This window comes from Salvelinus namaycush, chromosome 1, assembly GCF_016432855.1.
Source record: "Salvelinus namaycush isolate Seneca chromosome 1, SaNama_1.0, whole genome shotgun sequence".
Lineage (NCBI taxonomy): Eukaryota > Metazoa > Chordata > Actinopteri > Salmoniformes > Salmonidae > Salvelinus > Salvelinus namaycush.
In genome coordinates this window covers 52,687,388-52,699,524 of record NC_052307.1, presented here as the reverse complement: position 1 = coordinate 52,699,524, position 12,137 = coordinate 52,687,388, and the positions used below count along the sequence as shown (strand labels likewise).

Sequence of the window (12,137 nt, the reverse complement as noted above, 5' to 3'; positions counted from 1 at the left end):
ATATTTGAAGAAAATAAAATGTACACAAACTATTACAAGGAATTCATTCTCCATCTTCCACTGTTCCCCAGCCCTTTTCCTTTCGGCCCAAAGTTTTTGGCGTAGCAAAGAAACCAACTAAGAAATAATGAAACACTGGAAGATACAGTACTGAGTACAGTACTCAGTGAATAGGGATTTATTTTTTTTCTATACTAAAATATATTCACATCACCAAATAATTGATTAATTGCAAGGAAGGGCTGCAGTAGCCTCAACAGCACACTGTAGGGTAGTGCCGTGGTGTAGCCGGAGGACAGCTAGTTCCCGTCCTCCTCTGGGTACATTGACTTTAATACAAAACCAAGGAGGCTCATGGTTCTCACCCCCTTCCATGGACTTTCACAGTAATTATGACAACTTCTGGAGGATGTCCTCCAACCTATCAGAGCTCTTGCAGCATGAACTGACTTGTCCACCCAGTCAAAAGATCAGAGAATGAATCAAGTACTGAAAGCTAGCTAACTGTAGCTTATGCACTGCAGTGCATAAAATATCATGAGTAATTGACTCGAAGAGAGAGAAAGACAATAGTTGAACAGTTTTGAACAAATTGATTTATTTAAAAATTAAGAAGCATGAGAGCTATATTTAGTTGTATTTTTTTCACTTAGCTAGTGGATGCAGCTAGCTAGTTTAGCCTACTCAAACACCCGGCTCAAACAGAGAGGGATGCTATGTTAGTTACCTGGCTATAGCTATCCAACACTGGAACTCTTCCAAGTCAAGGTAAGCTTGGTTTTATTAATATATTGCCCCTGGTGTCGCTGCCAAACGGCTTGCTGTACACTACTGCATGATTATAGCGGGTTTACTAATGTGTTAGTCAACATATCTACTAGAACTATGACATTAATATAGTGACAACGATGTAGACTGTGGTTAGCGGTTATCATATGAAGGTTTGGCTTGGGAAATTGTTTTTTTCCACCTGGTCACTGATGGTTTGTGCACTGAAGTCCAGAAGCGAAGGGAAAAGGTGAGAAGAGGAGAGCGCGTAGATGCAAGAAGGAATTATACAACGAGCAAAGTGATCATGCTTCTATGAAAGTGAACTGTGTTTACGTTAGATCAGGGTGTATTCATTCCACCGATTCTGTTAAAATGTTTCTTAAACGGAACGAAACAGGGATGAAAATATCTGAATTTGTCCAATAGAAATTCACATTTGCAACTGTTGGACTAACGTTTACTCCCTAGATCAGCTAGATGAGAGCAAGAGTGTGCAAGGTGGTATTGAATGTGTCACTGTCTGTAACCTTGATTACTCAAAATTCTTTAAGTTGTAAACTTTCATTCATTGGCTAGGTTGTAGCAACTTCATGATGGGTATAGGGAAAATGTGAGTATCATGTAATAGCCGAAGCACATCGACGTTACATTGAGCTGGGTGAATGGAATATGACAGTAATCAATATGCAGTAATATAAATAAGGCCGTGCTCTCACCCTCTCATCTTAAACGTCACCGACTGCCAATGGTTTCTACTGAAGCCTCGCTGTATCATTTATCTAAGGGAGCTCTGTAGGGCTGGCTAGCTTTGTGGTCTTAACAGCATGTACATGGTGGGAGCTTGTTTTTGTTGTGTGTTTGTGTACCTTTTACAGTAGAGTTCCCCATCCTTGTCTGTCACTGTGGTAGACTCCAGGCTCTTAGAAAATAAAGGAGAGCCGCACACTCTAGGAGCTCAGATGCAAAGATATTTAATTACCAACGTTTCGACAGGCAAGCTGTCTTCATCAGGGTACAATCACAGACACTGCGGGATGACTCGTTTATATATAGTGTCAAGACACACAGGTGTCTGTAATCATGGCCAACAGTGGCCTAATATCATTGGTTAATTACTCATATTAAAACGGCATAGAATGAGCAACATACAATTAATACAAATGGATAGCATACGATCATAGACTCACTAAAGACCACACAAGCCTACAAACAACCACAATGGCAAAGTCACAACAAACACAACAATCACAAGAATGGCTTCAGATCAAAGTCCACATTAAGACCGAAGGGAGCAAGGGTCTTTAAATTAAATATCCAAGCAGCCTCTCGTCTTAACAATAAATTATCAAGGTCACCCCCTCTCCTAGGGAGGGTGACATGTTCGATGCCAATATAACGCAAAGATGAAATCGAGTGGCCTGCCTCCAAAAAGTGGGCCGCAACTGGGTAGGTCAAGTTTTTGCACCTAATGGTGCTACGATGCTCTGAGATACGTACTTTTAATTCACGCTTTGTTTTACCCACATAATTTTTACCACAAGGACAAGTTATGAGATAAATAACTGCCTTAGTGGAGCACGTAATAACACCTTTGATTGGGATCGATGTCCCTGTTTGTGGATGTTTGAAGGATCTGCATTTATAAGTGCCATTGCATTGGGCACAGCCATTACACTTATAATTACCATCCAATAGGGGCGCAAATAGACGTTGTTCAGGAATATCTTGGGGGGTTAAATCAGAGTGTACCAATTGGTCTCGGAGATTTCTGCCCCGCGAAAATACGACCAAGGGAAGGTCAGAAAACACATTACCGAGACTATCATCGGATTTAAGAATATGCCAATGTTTGTGAACGATTCCCTTAATTTGTTCAGAGCGCTTTGAATAGCGGGTAGTTAAAATGCAAGAATGCGTCTTTTTGCGAGACTGCCCTTGAAAAAGGTCATGTCTCGTTTTGTTTTGAATTTTCTCAATGGCATTATTAATCTGATCATTTTTGTACCCCCTCTCCTTGAACTTTCTTTGCGTCTCAGCCATATTTCTGTCGAAATCTGATTGTTTTTTGCAAATTCTTTTGATTCGACAGAATTGGCTGTAGGGCAAACTATTTTTCAAGGGAAGACTCCAGGCTCTTCCCAAACAGCGGAAGCAGGATTTATGCCAAGGTTGCAACAAGAAACACAAGCACCTGTATATCAGAGTTAGGTTATCTTTGTATTGTTGTGGTCTAAAGGGTGCAACAAGGCTTATATAGAGGACTTTTACCTTTCCTGCCCCCATGATCGTCTCTGCTGTGTAGACAGCCTTCGGACATCTTTGGCAGCAATCTTAACTGCCAAACCTTTTGTGCAAACTTACTGGAGTTGGAGTTTGTGGATGTGGGGTGAGGCTTAGAACTTCATAAAGAGGAAAGAATAAATTACAAATCTCCAAAGAGACCAAAACGAACATCCATATTCACAGAAAGGCTTTGCCATATGTCAATTAAAATGTTTCCTTGGTAACATTTAAGTCTGGGAAGCTTTTTATGAAAGCTGTATTCGTGTCTCTCTTTTGATACTGAAAATATGACTGATGTATGTTTTCATCGATATTTAACTGCAGCAGTGTCCTGGACAACTCCGTGTTTTTAATTAAGTAGCCTATTTAACGTTAGTTGTGTCGAGTCCTTAAATTGGTTGTTCAGATGTAAAAGAGAGAGGGGTAGAGATGGGGGGTGTGGAAGTCAGAGAGAATCACGAGAGGGACCTACTCTTGAGAGTGCAGGTCCAGGGTGGTCAGAGCTGAGGGTTCCAGCACCTTGGCTGTAGCCTTTTGGCTCATACTTCTTGCCGTAGCAGGACTTGCAGTAGATCTCTGACTCATGCGCCGCGGCTGTTGTACTGTCCAGCCCTTTCCTGCAGGCCACTGGGGTGAAGAGAAAAACCAAACCAACACATTAACACAGTCTACACTGAACCACAGTTTGCAGGAGAAAGTATGTTGTGGCCATGACAGCTATGGACTAACTTTCGTCAGTTTGTCAGGATAGAGGTTGGACAGCAAAAAACTGAAGTATTCCGTTCCTTTATTTTAATACCAAAATATATTTCTTCATGCCCTGATACCTATTAAGCGACTATATCAGGCTGTGGATAATGGCATTATTCATATTATTAGGCCGCAGAAGCCTGGGCCTGGAGTCTAACAATGGTCCCACCCACGTCAATCAACACAGCCCTTTCAGCTGTCCCTGTCCCTGGTCTTTCTGAAGACTACAGTCTGGAGAGGTTGTTTAGGACCAGTGGTGTAAAGTACTTACGTAAAAACACTTTAAAGTACTACTTGTAGTTTTTTGGGGTGTCTGTATTTTACTTTACTATTTATATTTTTGACAACTTTTACTCCACTACATTCCGAATTCTTTTTATTTTTTACTTTTTACATAAATTGTCAAATTCACACACTTATCAGCAGAACATCACTGGTCATCCGTACTGCTTCTGATCTGGCGGACTCACTAAACACATGCTTCATTTGTAAATTATGTTGGAATGTTGGAGTGTGCCTCTGGCTATTTGTAAATTAAAGATAAAAGAAATGTCTGGTTTGCCTAATTCTGAATTGTAAATATATACACTGCTCAAAAAAATAAAGGGAACACTTAAACAACACAATGTAACTCCAAGTCAATCACACTTCTGTGAAATCAAACTGTCCACTTAGGAAGCAACACTGATTGACAATAAATTGCACATGCTGTTGTGCAAATGGAATAGACAAAAGGTGGAAATTATAGGCAATTAGCAAGACACCCCCAATAAAGGAGTGATTCTGCAGGTGGTGACCACAGACCACTTCTCAGTTCCTATGCTTCCTGGCTGATGTTTTGGTCACTTTTGAATGCTGGCGGTGCTCTCACTCTAGTGGTAGCATGAGACGGAGTCTACAACCCACACAAGTGGCTCAGGTAGTGCAGGTCATCCAGGATGGCACATCAATGCGAGCTGTGGCAAGAAGGTTTGCTGTGTCTGTCAGCGTAGTGTCCAGAGCATGGAGGCGCTACCAGGAGACAGGCCAGTACATCAGGAGACGTGGAGGAGGCCGTAGGAGGGCAACAACCCAGCAGCAGGACCGCTACCTCCACCTTTGTGCAAGGAGGAGCACTGCCAGAGCCCTGCAAAATGACCTCCAGCAGGCCACAAATGTGTCATCTTATTGCAGTATCTTCTGAACTGCAATAAGATGCTTATCTTCAATGGCCATTGTAGAACAGAAGCCAGCTTGTCAACGTTGTGAACAGAGTGCCCCATGGTGGCAGTTTGGTTATGGTATGGGCAGGCATAAGCTACGGACAAAGAACACAATTGCATTTTGTCAATGTCAATTTGAATGCACAAAGGTACCGTGACGAGATCCTGAGACCCATTGTCGTGCCATTCATCCGCTACCATCACCTCATGTTTCCGCATGATAATGCACAGGCCCATGTCGGAAGGATCTATACACAATTCCTGGAAGCGGAAAATGTTCCAGTTCCTCCATGGCCTGCATACATGTCATCCATTGAGCATGTTTGGGATGCTCTGGACCGACGTCAATGACAGCGTGTTCTGGTTCCAGCCAATATCCAGCAACTTCGCACAGCCATTGAAGAAGAATGGGACAACATTCCACAGGACACAATCAACTGCCTGATCAACTCTATGCAGAAGGAGATGTGTCACACTGCATGAGGCAAATGGTGGTCACACCAAATACTGACTGGTTTTCTGATCCACGCTCCTACCTTTTTGTAACTTAACTGTGACCAACATTACCAACATTGTCTCATTATGAAAATTAATAGTGTGGTTTTAACCTTTTTGCTTTTTTACCCCCTTTTTCTCCACAACGGGCTCGGGAGAGGCAAAGGTTGAGTCATACGTCCTTAACATCCACCTGCTTAATCCGGAAGTCAACTGCACTGTGTCGGAAGAAACACCCGTTCAACTGACGACCGAAGTCAGCCTGCAGGTGCCCGGCCCACCACAAGGAGTCGCTATAGCGCAATAAGCCAAGTAAAGCTCTCCCGGCCAAACCTTCCCCTAACCCCGACGACGCTGGGCCAATTGTGCACCGCCCTATGGGACTCACGGCCGGTTGTGACACAGCCTGGGATCAAACCCGTGTCTGTAGTGAAGCCTCAAGCACTGCGATGCAGTGACTTAGACAGCTGCACCACTTGGGCTAGGAACTCAAATGTTGTGACAATGTAGGAGAAAATTCATGACTATGGGTGATTTTCCAGTACATATATTATGCACTTCAGAAGTAGTAAGCAGAATCAACATAAGGTTAATTAATAGACATGTGCAAGCAAAATAAAGGCTGAGCTCAGGTGAATGAACAGAGCTGGGTCAACATGGAGTTAATCACTAGACATGTAAAAACAGAACGTAAGCAGAAAATGTATGCCTGTGCTGTTATAGGCCTGAGGGAAGTCATTACCTGGTCCTGTGACTGGCTTTAGGGCATGTAGTTGTATTGTATATGCATGTCTGTGCCATTACAGGCTTGGGGCGAGCCATTGTGTAGTCCTATGAGTATCATTGGACAGACACCTGCATTATGTGTGTGTCTTATTTTTTGTATCGTTGCTATGGATACGCCACCAATAGAATCTGTAAACAAGCAAGAATTGAGACAGAAAGATAATGGTGGCGAGAGGCCAAGGGGTGTTAATCATCTACATAGAGGGGAGTGACCATGTGTGTTATCTGAAGGTGGAAACCTGTAAGGCCTGAGGTCTGTGGCAAGAGAATATAGTTGTTCCATGGAATTGCTCGGCTTTGTTACTTTTTGTAATAAAGTCTATTTGAATTCACAAGCGCCGGTATCTGAGAAATATTTGATTCAATATTTCCACAACAACCATAATAAAATATAAATAAAATGTTTTTCAGTACAATTATCAGGAAACAGCTCTATATATGTATTGTGATTAGTGATATTTACCATTAAACCCAAACCTATACCATTACAATTGCAAAACACTATGCAGTGTGTGTTTGGGACTTACTGTTACTGTTAAACCATAACATTAGAAGTGCTGTAGCCTAATGGCTTGCTTGTTCACCAGGAATGGTCTAACAGTAACTGTACACAACCCCTCCCACTCCCTTCCTACCTGGAGGGGAGCCCCCCACCTCATTGTGCCCCACACATCTCCATCAAAGCTTGTTAAGAACCATCATGTCCACCTGAAAGAGGTGAGGCTACCTCTTAAATGCCCCACCTACAGTAATTTAGTCCTCTTTCAACCAAACCAGCACAGACCATTAGAGATGCGTTATTGACTGTGAGTATCGCATGAGTGTGGGGTGTCAGCTAAGACATCACCATTTCTCACCATTCTCATCTACTACATCATCATCTAAACTCAGCAAAAAAATAAACGTCCTCTCACTGTCAACTGCATTTATTTTCAGCAAACTTAACATGTGTAAGTATTTGTATGAACATAACAAGATTCAACAACTGAGACATAAACTGAACAAGTTCCACAGACATGTGACTAACAGAAATGTAATAATGTGTCCCTGAACAAAGGGGGGGGGGGGGTCAAAATCCTTGTCTCATCGCGCTCCAGCGACTCCTGTGGCGGGCCGGGCGCAGTGTGCGCTAACCGAGGGGGGCGGGTGCACGGTGTTTCCTCCGACACATTGGTGCGGCTGGCTTCCGGGTTGGAGGCGCGCTGTGTTAAGAAGCAGTGCGGCTTGGTTGGGTTGTGCTTCGGAGGACGCATGGCTTTCGACCTTCGTCTCTCCCGAGCCCGTACGGGAGTTGTAGCGATGAGACAAGATAGTAATTACTAGCGATTGGATACCACAAAAAATTGGGGAGAAAAGGGGATAAAATTTAAAAAAAAACAAAAAAAACATGTAGTGTCGTTTTGTTAGATAAAATCCTTATTTATGTCCCAAAATGTCAGTTTAGTTGGCGCCATCGATTTGAGTAATCCACTCGTTTAACTTGCAGAGAAAGGAATCCAAAAATCTACCCCTAAACTTTGTTTCAACAAGTCAAAATACATTTCTATTTACTCCTCATATACCCTAAAATGTATTCAAACTATGATATTTCTTTAGGAAAGAAGTATGTTCAATAGGAAAACGATTTTAGCAGGTGCGTAATATCTTCATGGCGTGCGCAAACACAAATTTCCAAGACTGTATCCCCTCTGTTATTTCTTATTCGTTTTTGAAGTTACAAGCCTGAAACCTTAAACATAGACTGCTGACACTGTGGAAGACATGGGAATTGCATCCAGGAAGCTAATTTTCAATATGACCTTTCTCTTGCATTTCTAAGAGGATGGTCTCTCAAAACAATTCTGGTTGGTTTTTCTTTGGATTTTCTCCTACCATATCTATTGTCTTATTCTCCTACATTATTTTAACATTTCTACAAAACGGTTTTCTTTCCAATGGTACCAATTATATGCATATCCTGGCTTCAGGGCCTTGAGCTACAGTCAGTTTACTTTGTGCACGTCATTCAGACAGGAAGTGGAGAAAAAAGGTGCCTAGCCCTAAGTTAAGTACTGCAGTGCATCTCCTCCTCATGGACTGCACCAGATTTGCCAGTTCTTGCTGTGAAATGTTACCCCACTCTTCCACCAAGACACCTGCAAGTTCCCGGACATTTCTGGGGGGGAATGGCCCTAGCCCTCACCCTCCGATCCAACAGGTCCCAGATGTGCTCAGTGGGATTGAGATCCGAGCTCTCTGCTGGCCATGGCAGAACACTGACATTCCCGTCTTGCAGGAAACCACGCACAGAACGATCAGTATGGCTGGTGGCATTGTCATGCTGGAGGGTCATGTCAGGATGAGCCTGCAGGAAGGGTACCACACGAGGGAGGAGGATGTCTTCCCTGTAACACACAGCGTTGAGATTGCCTGCAATGACAACAAGCTCAGTCCGATGATGCTGTGACACACCGCCCCAGACCATGACGGACCCTCCCCCTCCAAATCGATCCCGCTCCAGAGTACAGGCCTCGGTGTAACGCTCATTCCTTCGACGATAAATGCGAATCCCACCATCACCCCTGGTGAGACAAAACCGCGACTCGTCAGTGAAGAGCACTTTTTGCCAGTCCTGTCTGGTCCAGCGACGGTGCCCATAGGCAACGTTGTTGCCGGTGATGTCTGGTGAGGACCTGCCTTACAACAGGCCTACAAGCCCTCAGTCCAGCCTCTCTCAGCCTATTGCGGACAGTCTGAGCACTGATAGAGGGATTGTGCGTTCCTGGTGTAACTCGGGTAGTTGTTGTTGCCATCCTGTACCTGTCCCGCAGGTGTGATGTTAGGATGTACCGATCCTGTGCAGGTGTTGTTACACGTGGTCTGCCACTGGCAGGATGATCAGTCGTCCGTCCTGTCTCCCTGTAGCGCTGTCTTAGGCTTCTCACAGTACAGACATGGAAATTTATTGCCCTGGCCACATCTGCAGTCCTCATGCCTCCTTGCAGCATGCCTAAGGCACATTCACGCAGATGAGCAGGGACTCTGGGCATCTTTCTTTTGGTGTTTTTCAGAGTCAGTAGAAAGGCCTTTTTTAGTGTCCTACATTTTCATAACTGTGACCTTAATTGCCTACCGTCTGTAAGCTGTTAGTGTCTTAACGGCCGTTCCACATGTGCATGTTCATTAATTGTTTATGGTTCATTGAACAAGCATGGGAAACGGTGTTTAAACCCTTTACAATGAAGATCTGTGAAGTTATTTGGAGTTTTACAAATTATCTTTGAAAGTCAGGGTCCTGAAAAAGGGATGTTTCTTTTTTTTGCTGAGTTTTCATGATTCCATATGTGTTATGTCATAGCTTTGCTGTCTTCACTACTATTCTACAATGGAGCATTTTTTTTTGAAGAAAAACCCTCAAATGAGTTGGTGTGTCAACTTTTAACTGGTACTGTATATATATTTTTTTATATTATTATTTTAATACTGATTTAACAGGAGGTGCTGCAGAACCCTCAGCAGCCCTAATTCCCGCGGCTATGCATGCATTGGGATTGGTTCAGACTACAAAACCCCCCCACAAATGTCTACATTTGGTTTCTCTTTGATGATACCCATCATATTATAGTGACGGCGATGTTGTCGAGCCTGTTATTCTAGCAGAGATAAGGTATCTCAGCCAGTCCTGACTCTCCTCTATTCTCACCCATTAATTTCAGAGGTAGTCCGTTACCTCATAGGGCTGGTATGTGGCGATAAGACTCCAGGAATGTAGCCCATTAGGACCATGGAAGAACATATTTCAGTATCCACCCTGGACCGCTTGAAGCAGCCTGGTCACTAACACTTTCCTCACATGGAAATTTCGTGATGGATGAATTCAAATCATGTTCATGCATTTCAACTTAGAGATAGCTTGATCAAGTTCATCATCAGTCAGATCCATGGACCCTTGGACCAAATATTCAAAAAATATGGCACTGGTTGGACACTGGCCAGTATGATATTGGTTTAATTGAAAATCTCAGTCAATCCCGGTCTCAGTCAATTCAATGTCTATTCCATGTTGGATCAATGTAATGTCATTGAAATGATGTGGAAACGACGTTGATTCAACCTGTGTGTTTACATGTATCAATATCAAACATATCACTCACAAATCATACATATTTTACTACTATACCTGCACAGGTCTATGGATGAATTCGTATCAATCTCTCCCCTCACAGTTCAGTCTCAAATCTGTGAGTGCGACCACCCCAACACCACAGAGGGAAGTCCTGAAACACAGCCCATCTCTCTCATTACCCAAAGTTGAATTGTGACGCTCAAATGAAAGCATCCTCCTAAAATAACTTCTGACAAACACTCAAGACCTACAGTAGCCACCCACCCCACCTTTGACAACACAGCTTTCACCAACCATTTGTCCTGGTCTTACACAATGTTACGGTAGTCGTCATATTCTTCCTCGGACGAGGAGAGGCGAGACGGATCGGACCAATACGCAGAGTGGTTAGTGTTCATAATGATTTATTAAAACGAAACTGAATACTGAATTACAAAACAAATAAACGAAGTGCATAAACCGATACAGTACCGTGTGGTGCAACAAACAGACACGGAAACAAACACCCACAAAACACACGTGAAACCCAGGCTGCCTAAGTATGATTCTCAATCAGGGACAACGATTGACAGCTGTCTCTGATTGAGAATCATACCCGGCCGAACACAAACATCCCAACATAGAAAATCAAACATAGACAAACCCACCCAACTCACGCCCTGACCAACTAAATAAATACAAGAAAAAGGAAAACAGGTCAGGAACGTGACATAACCCCCCCCTTAAGGTGCGAACTCCGGGCGCACCAGCATAAACTCTAGGGGAGGGTCTGGGTGGGCGTCTGTCCACGGTGGCGGCTCTGGCGCTGGTCGTGGTCCCCACCCCACCATAGTCAAACCCCGCTTCCGTGGCCTCCTCCCAATGGCCACCCTCCATGTCAATCCCACTATACCAAAGGGCAGCACCGGACTGAGGGGCAGCTCCGGACTGAGGGACAGCACCGGACTGAGGGGCGAATCCTGGCTGGCTGGCTCTGGCGAATCCTGGCTGGCTGGCTCTGGCGGATCCTGGCTGGCCGGCTCCGGCGGATCCTGGCTGGCCGGCTCCGGCGGATCCTGGCTGGCCGGCTCCGGCGGATCCTGGCTGGCCGGCTCCGGCGGCTCCTGGCTGGACGGCTCTGGCGGCTCCTAGCTGGACGGCTCTGGCAGCTCCTGGCTGGACGGCTCTGGCTGGTCCTGGCTGGACGGCTCTGAAGGCTCAGTACAGACGGGCAGCTCTGACGGCTCGGAACAGACGGACAGCGCTGGGCAGGCAGACAGTTCAGACAGCGCTGGGAAGGCAGGCAGTTCAGACAGCGCTGGGAAGGCAGGCAGTTCAGACAGCGCTGGGAAGGCAGGCAGTTCAGACAGCGCTGGGAAGGCAGGCAGTTCAGACAGCGCTGGGAAGGCAGGCAGTTCAGACAGCGCTGGGAAGGCTGGCAGTTCAGACAGCGCTGGGAAGGCAGGCAGTTCAGACAGCGCTGGGAAGGCAGGCAGTTCAGACAGCGCTGGGAAGGCAGGCAGTTCAGACAGCGCTGGGAAGGCAGGCAGTTCAGACTCTGGCTGCGCTGGAGAGGAGGAAGGCTCTGACAGCGCTGGACAGGTGGGAGCAGCTGGAGAGAGAACCCGGAGAGACAGCCTGGTGCGGGGGGCTGCCACCGGAGGACTGGTACGTGGAGGTGGCACCGGGTATACCGGACCGTGAAGGAGGACACGCGCTCTTGAGCACCGAGCCTCCCCAACCCTGCCAGGTTGAATGTTCCCCGT

General features: G+C 45.2%; 1 pseudogene; it reads right to left on the bottom strand.

The window, feature by feature from the left end:
- Nucleotides 1-32: 32 nt before the first annotated feature.
- LOC120052070 lies at nt 33-9,973 on the bottom strand (annotated as a pseudogene).
- Nucleotides 9,974-12,137: the final 2,164 nt, after the last annotated feature.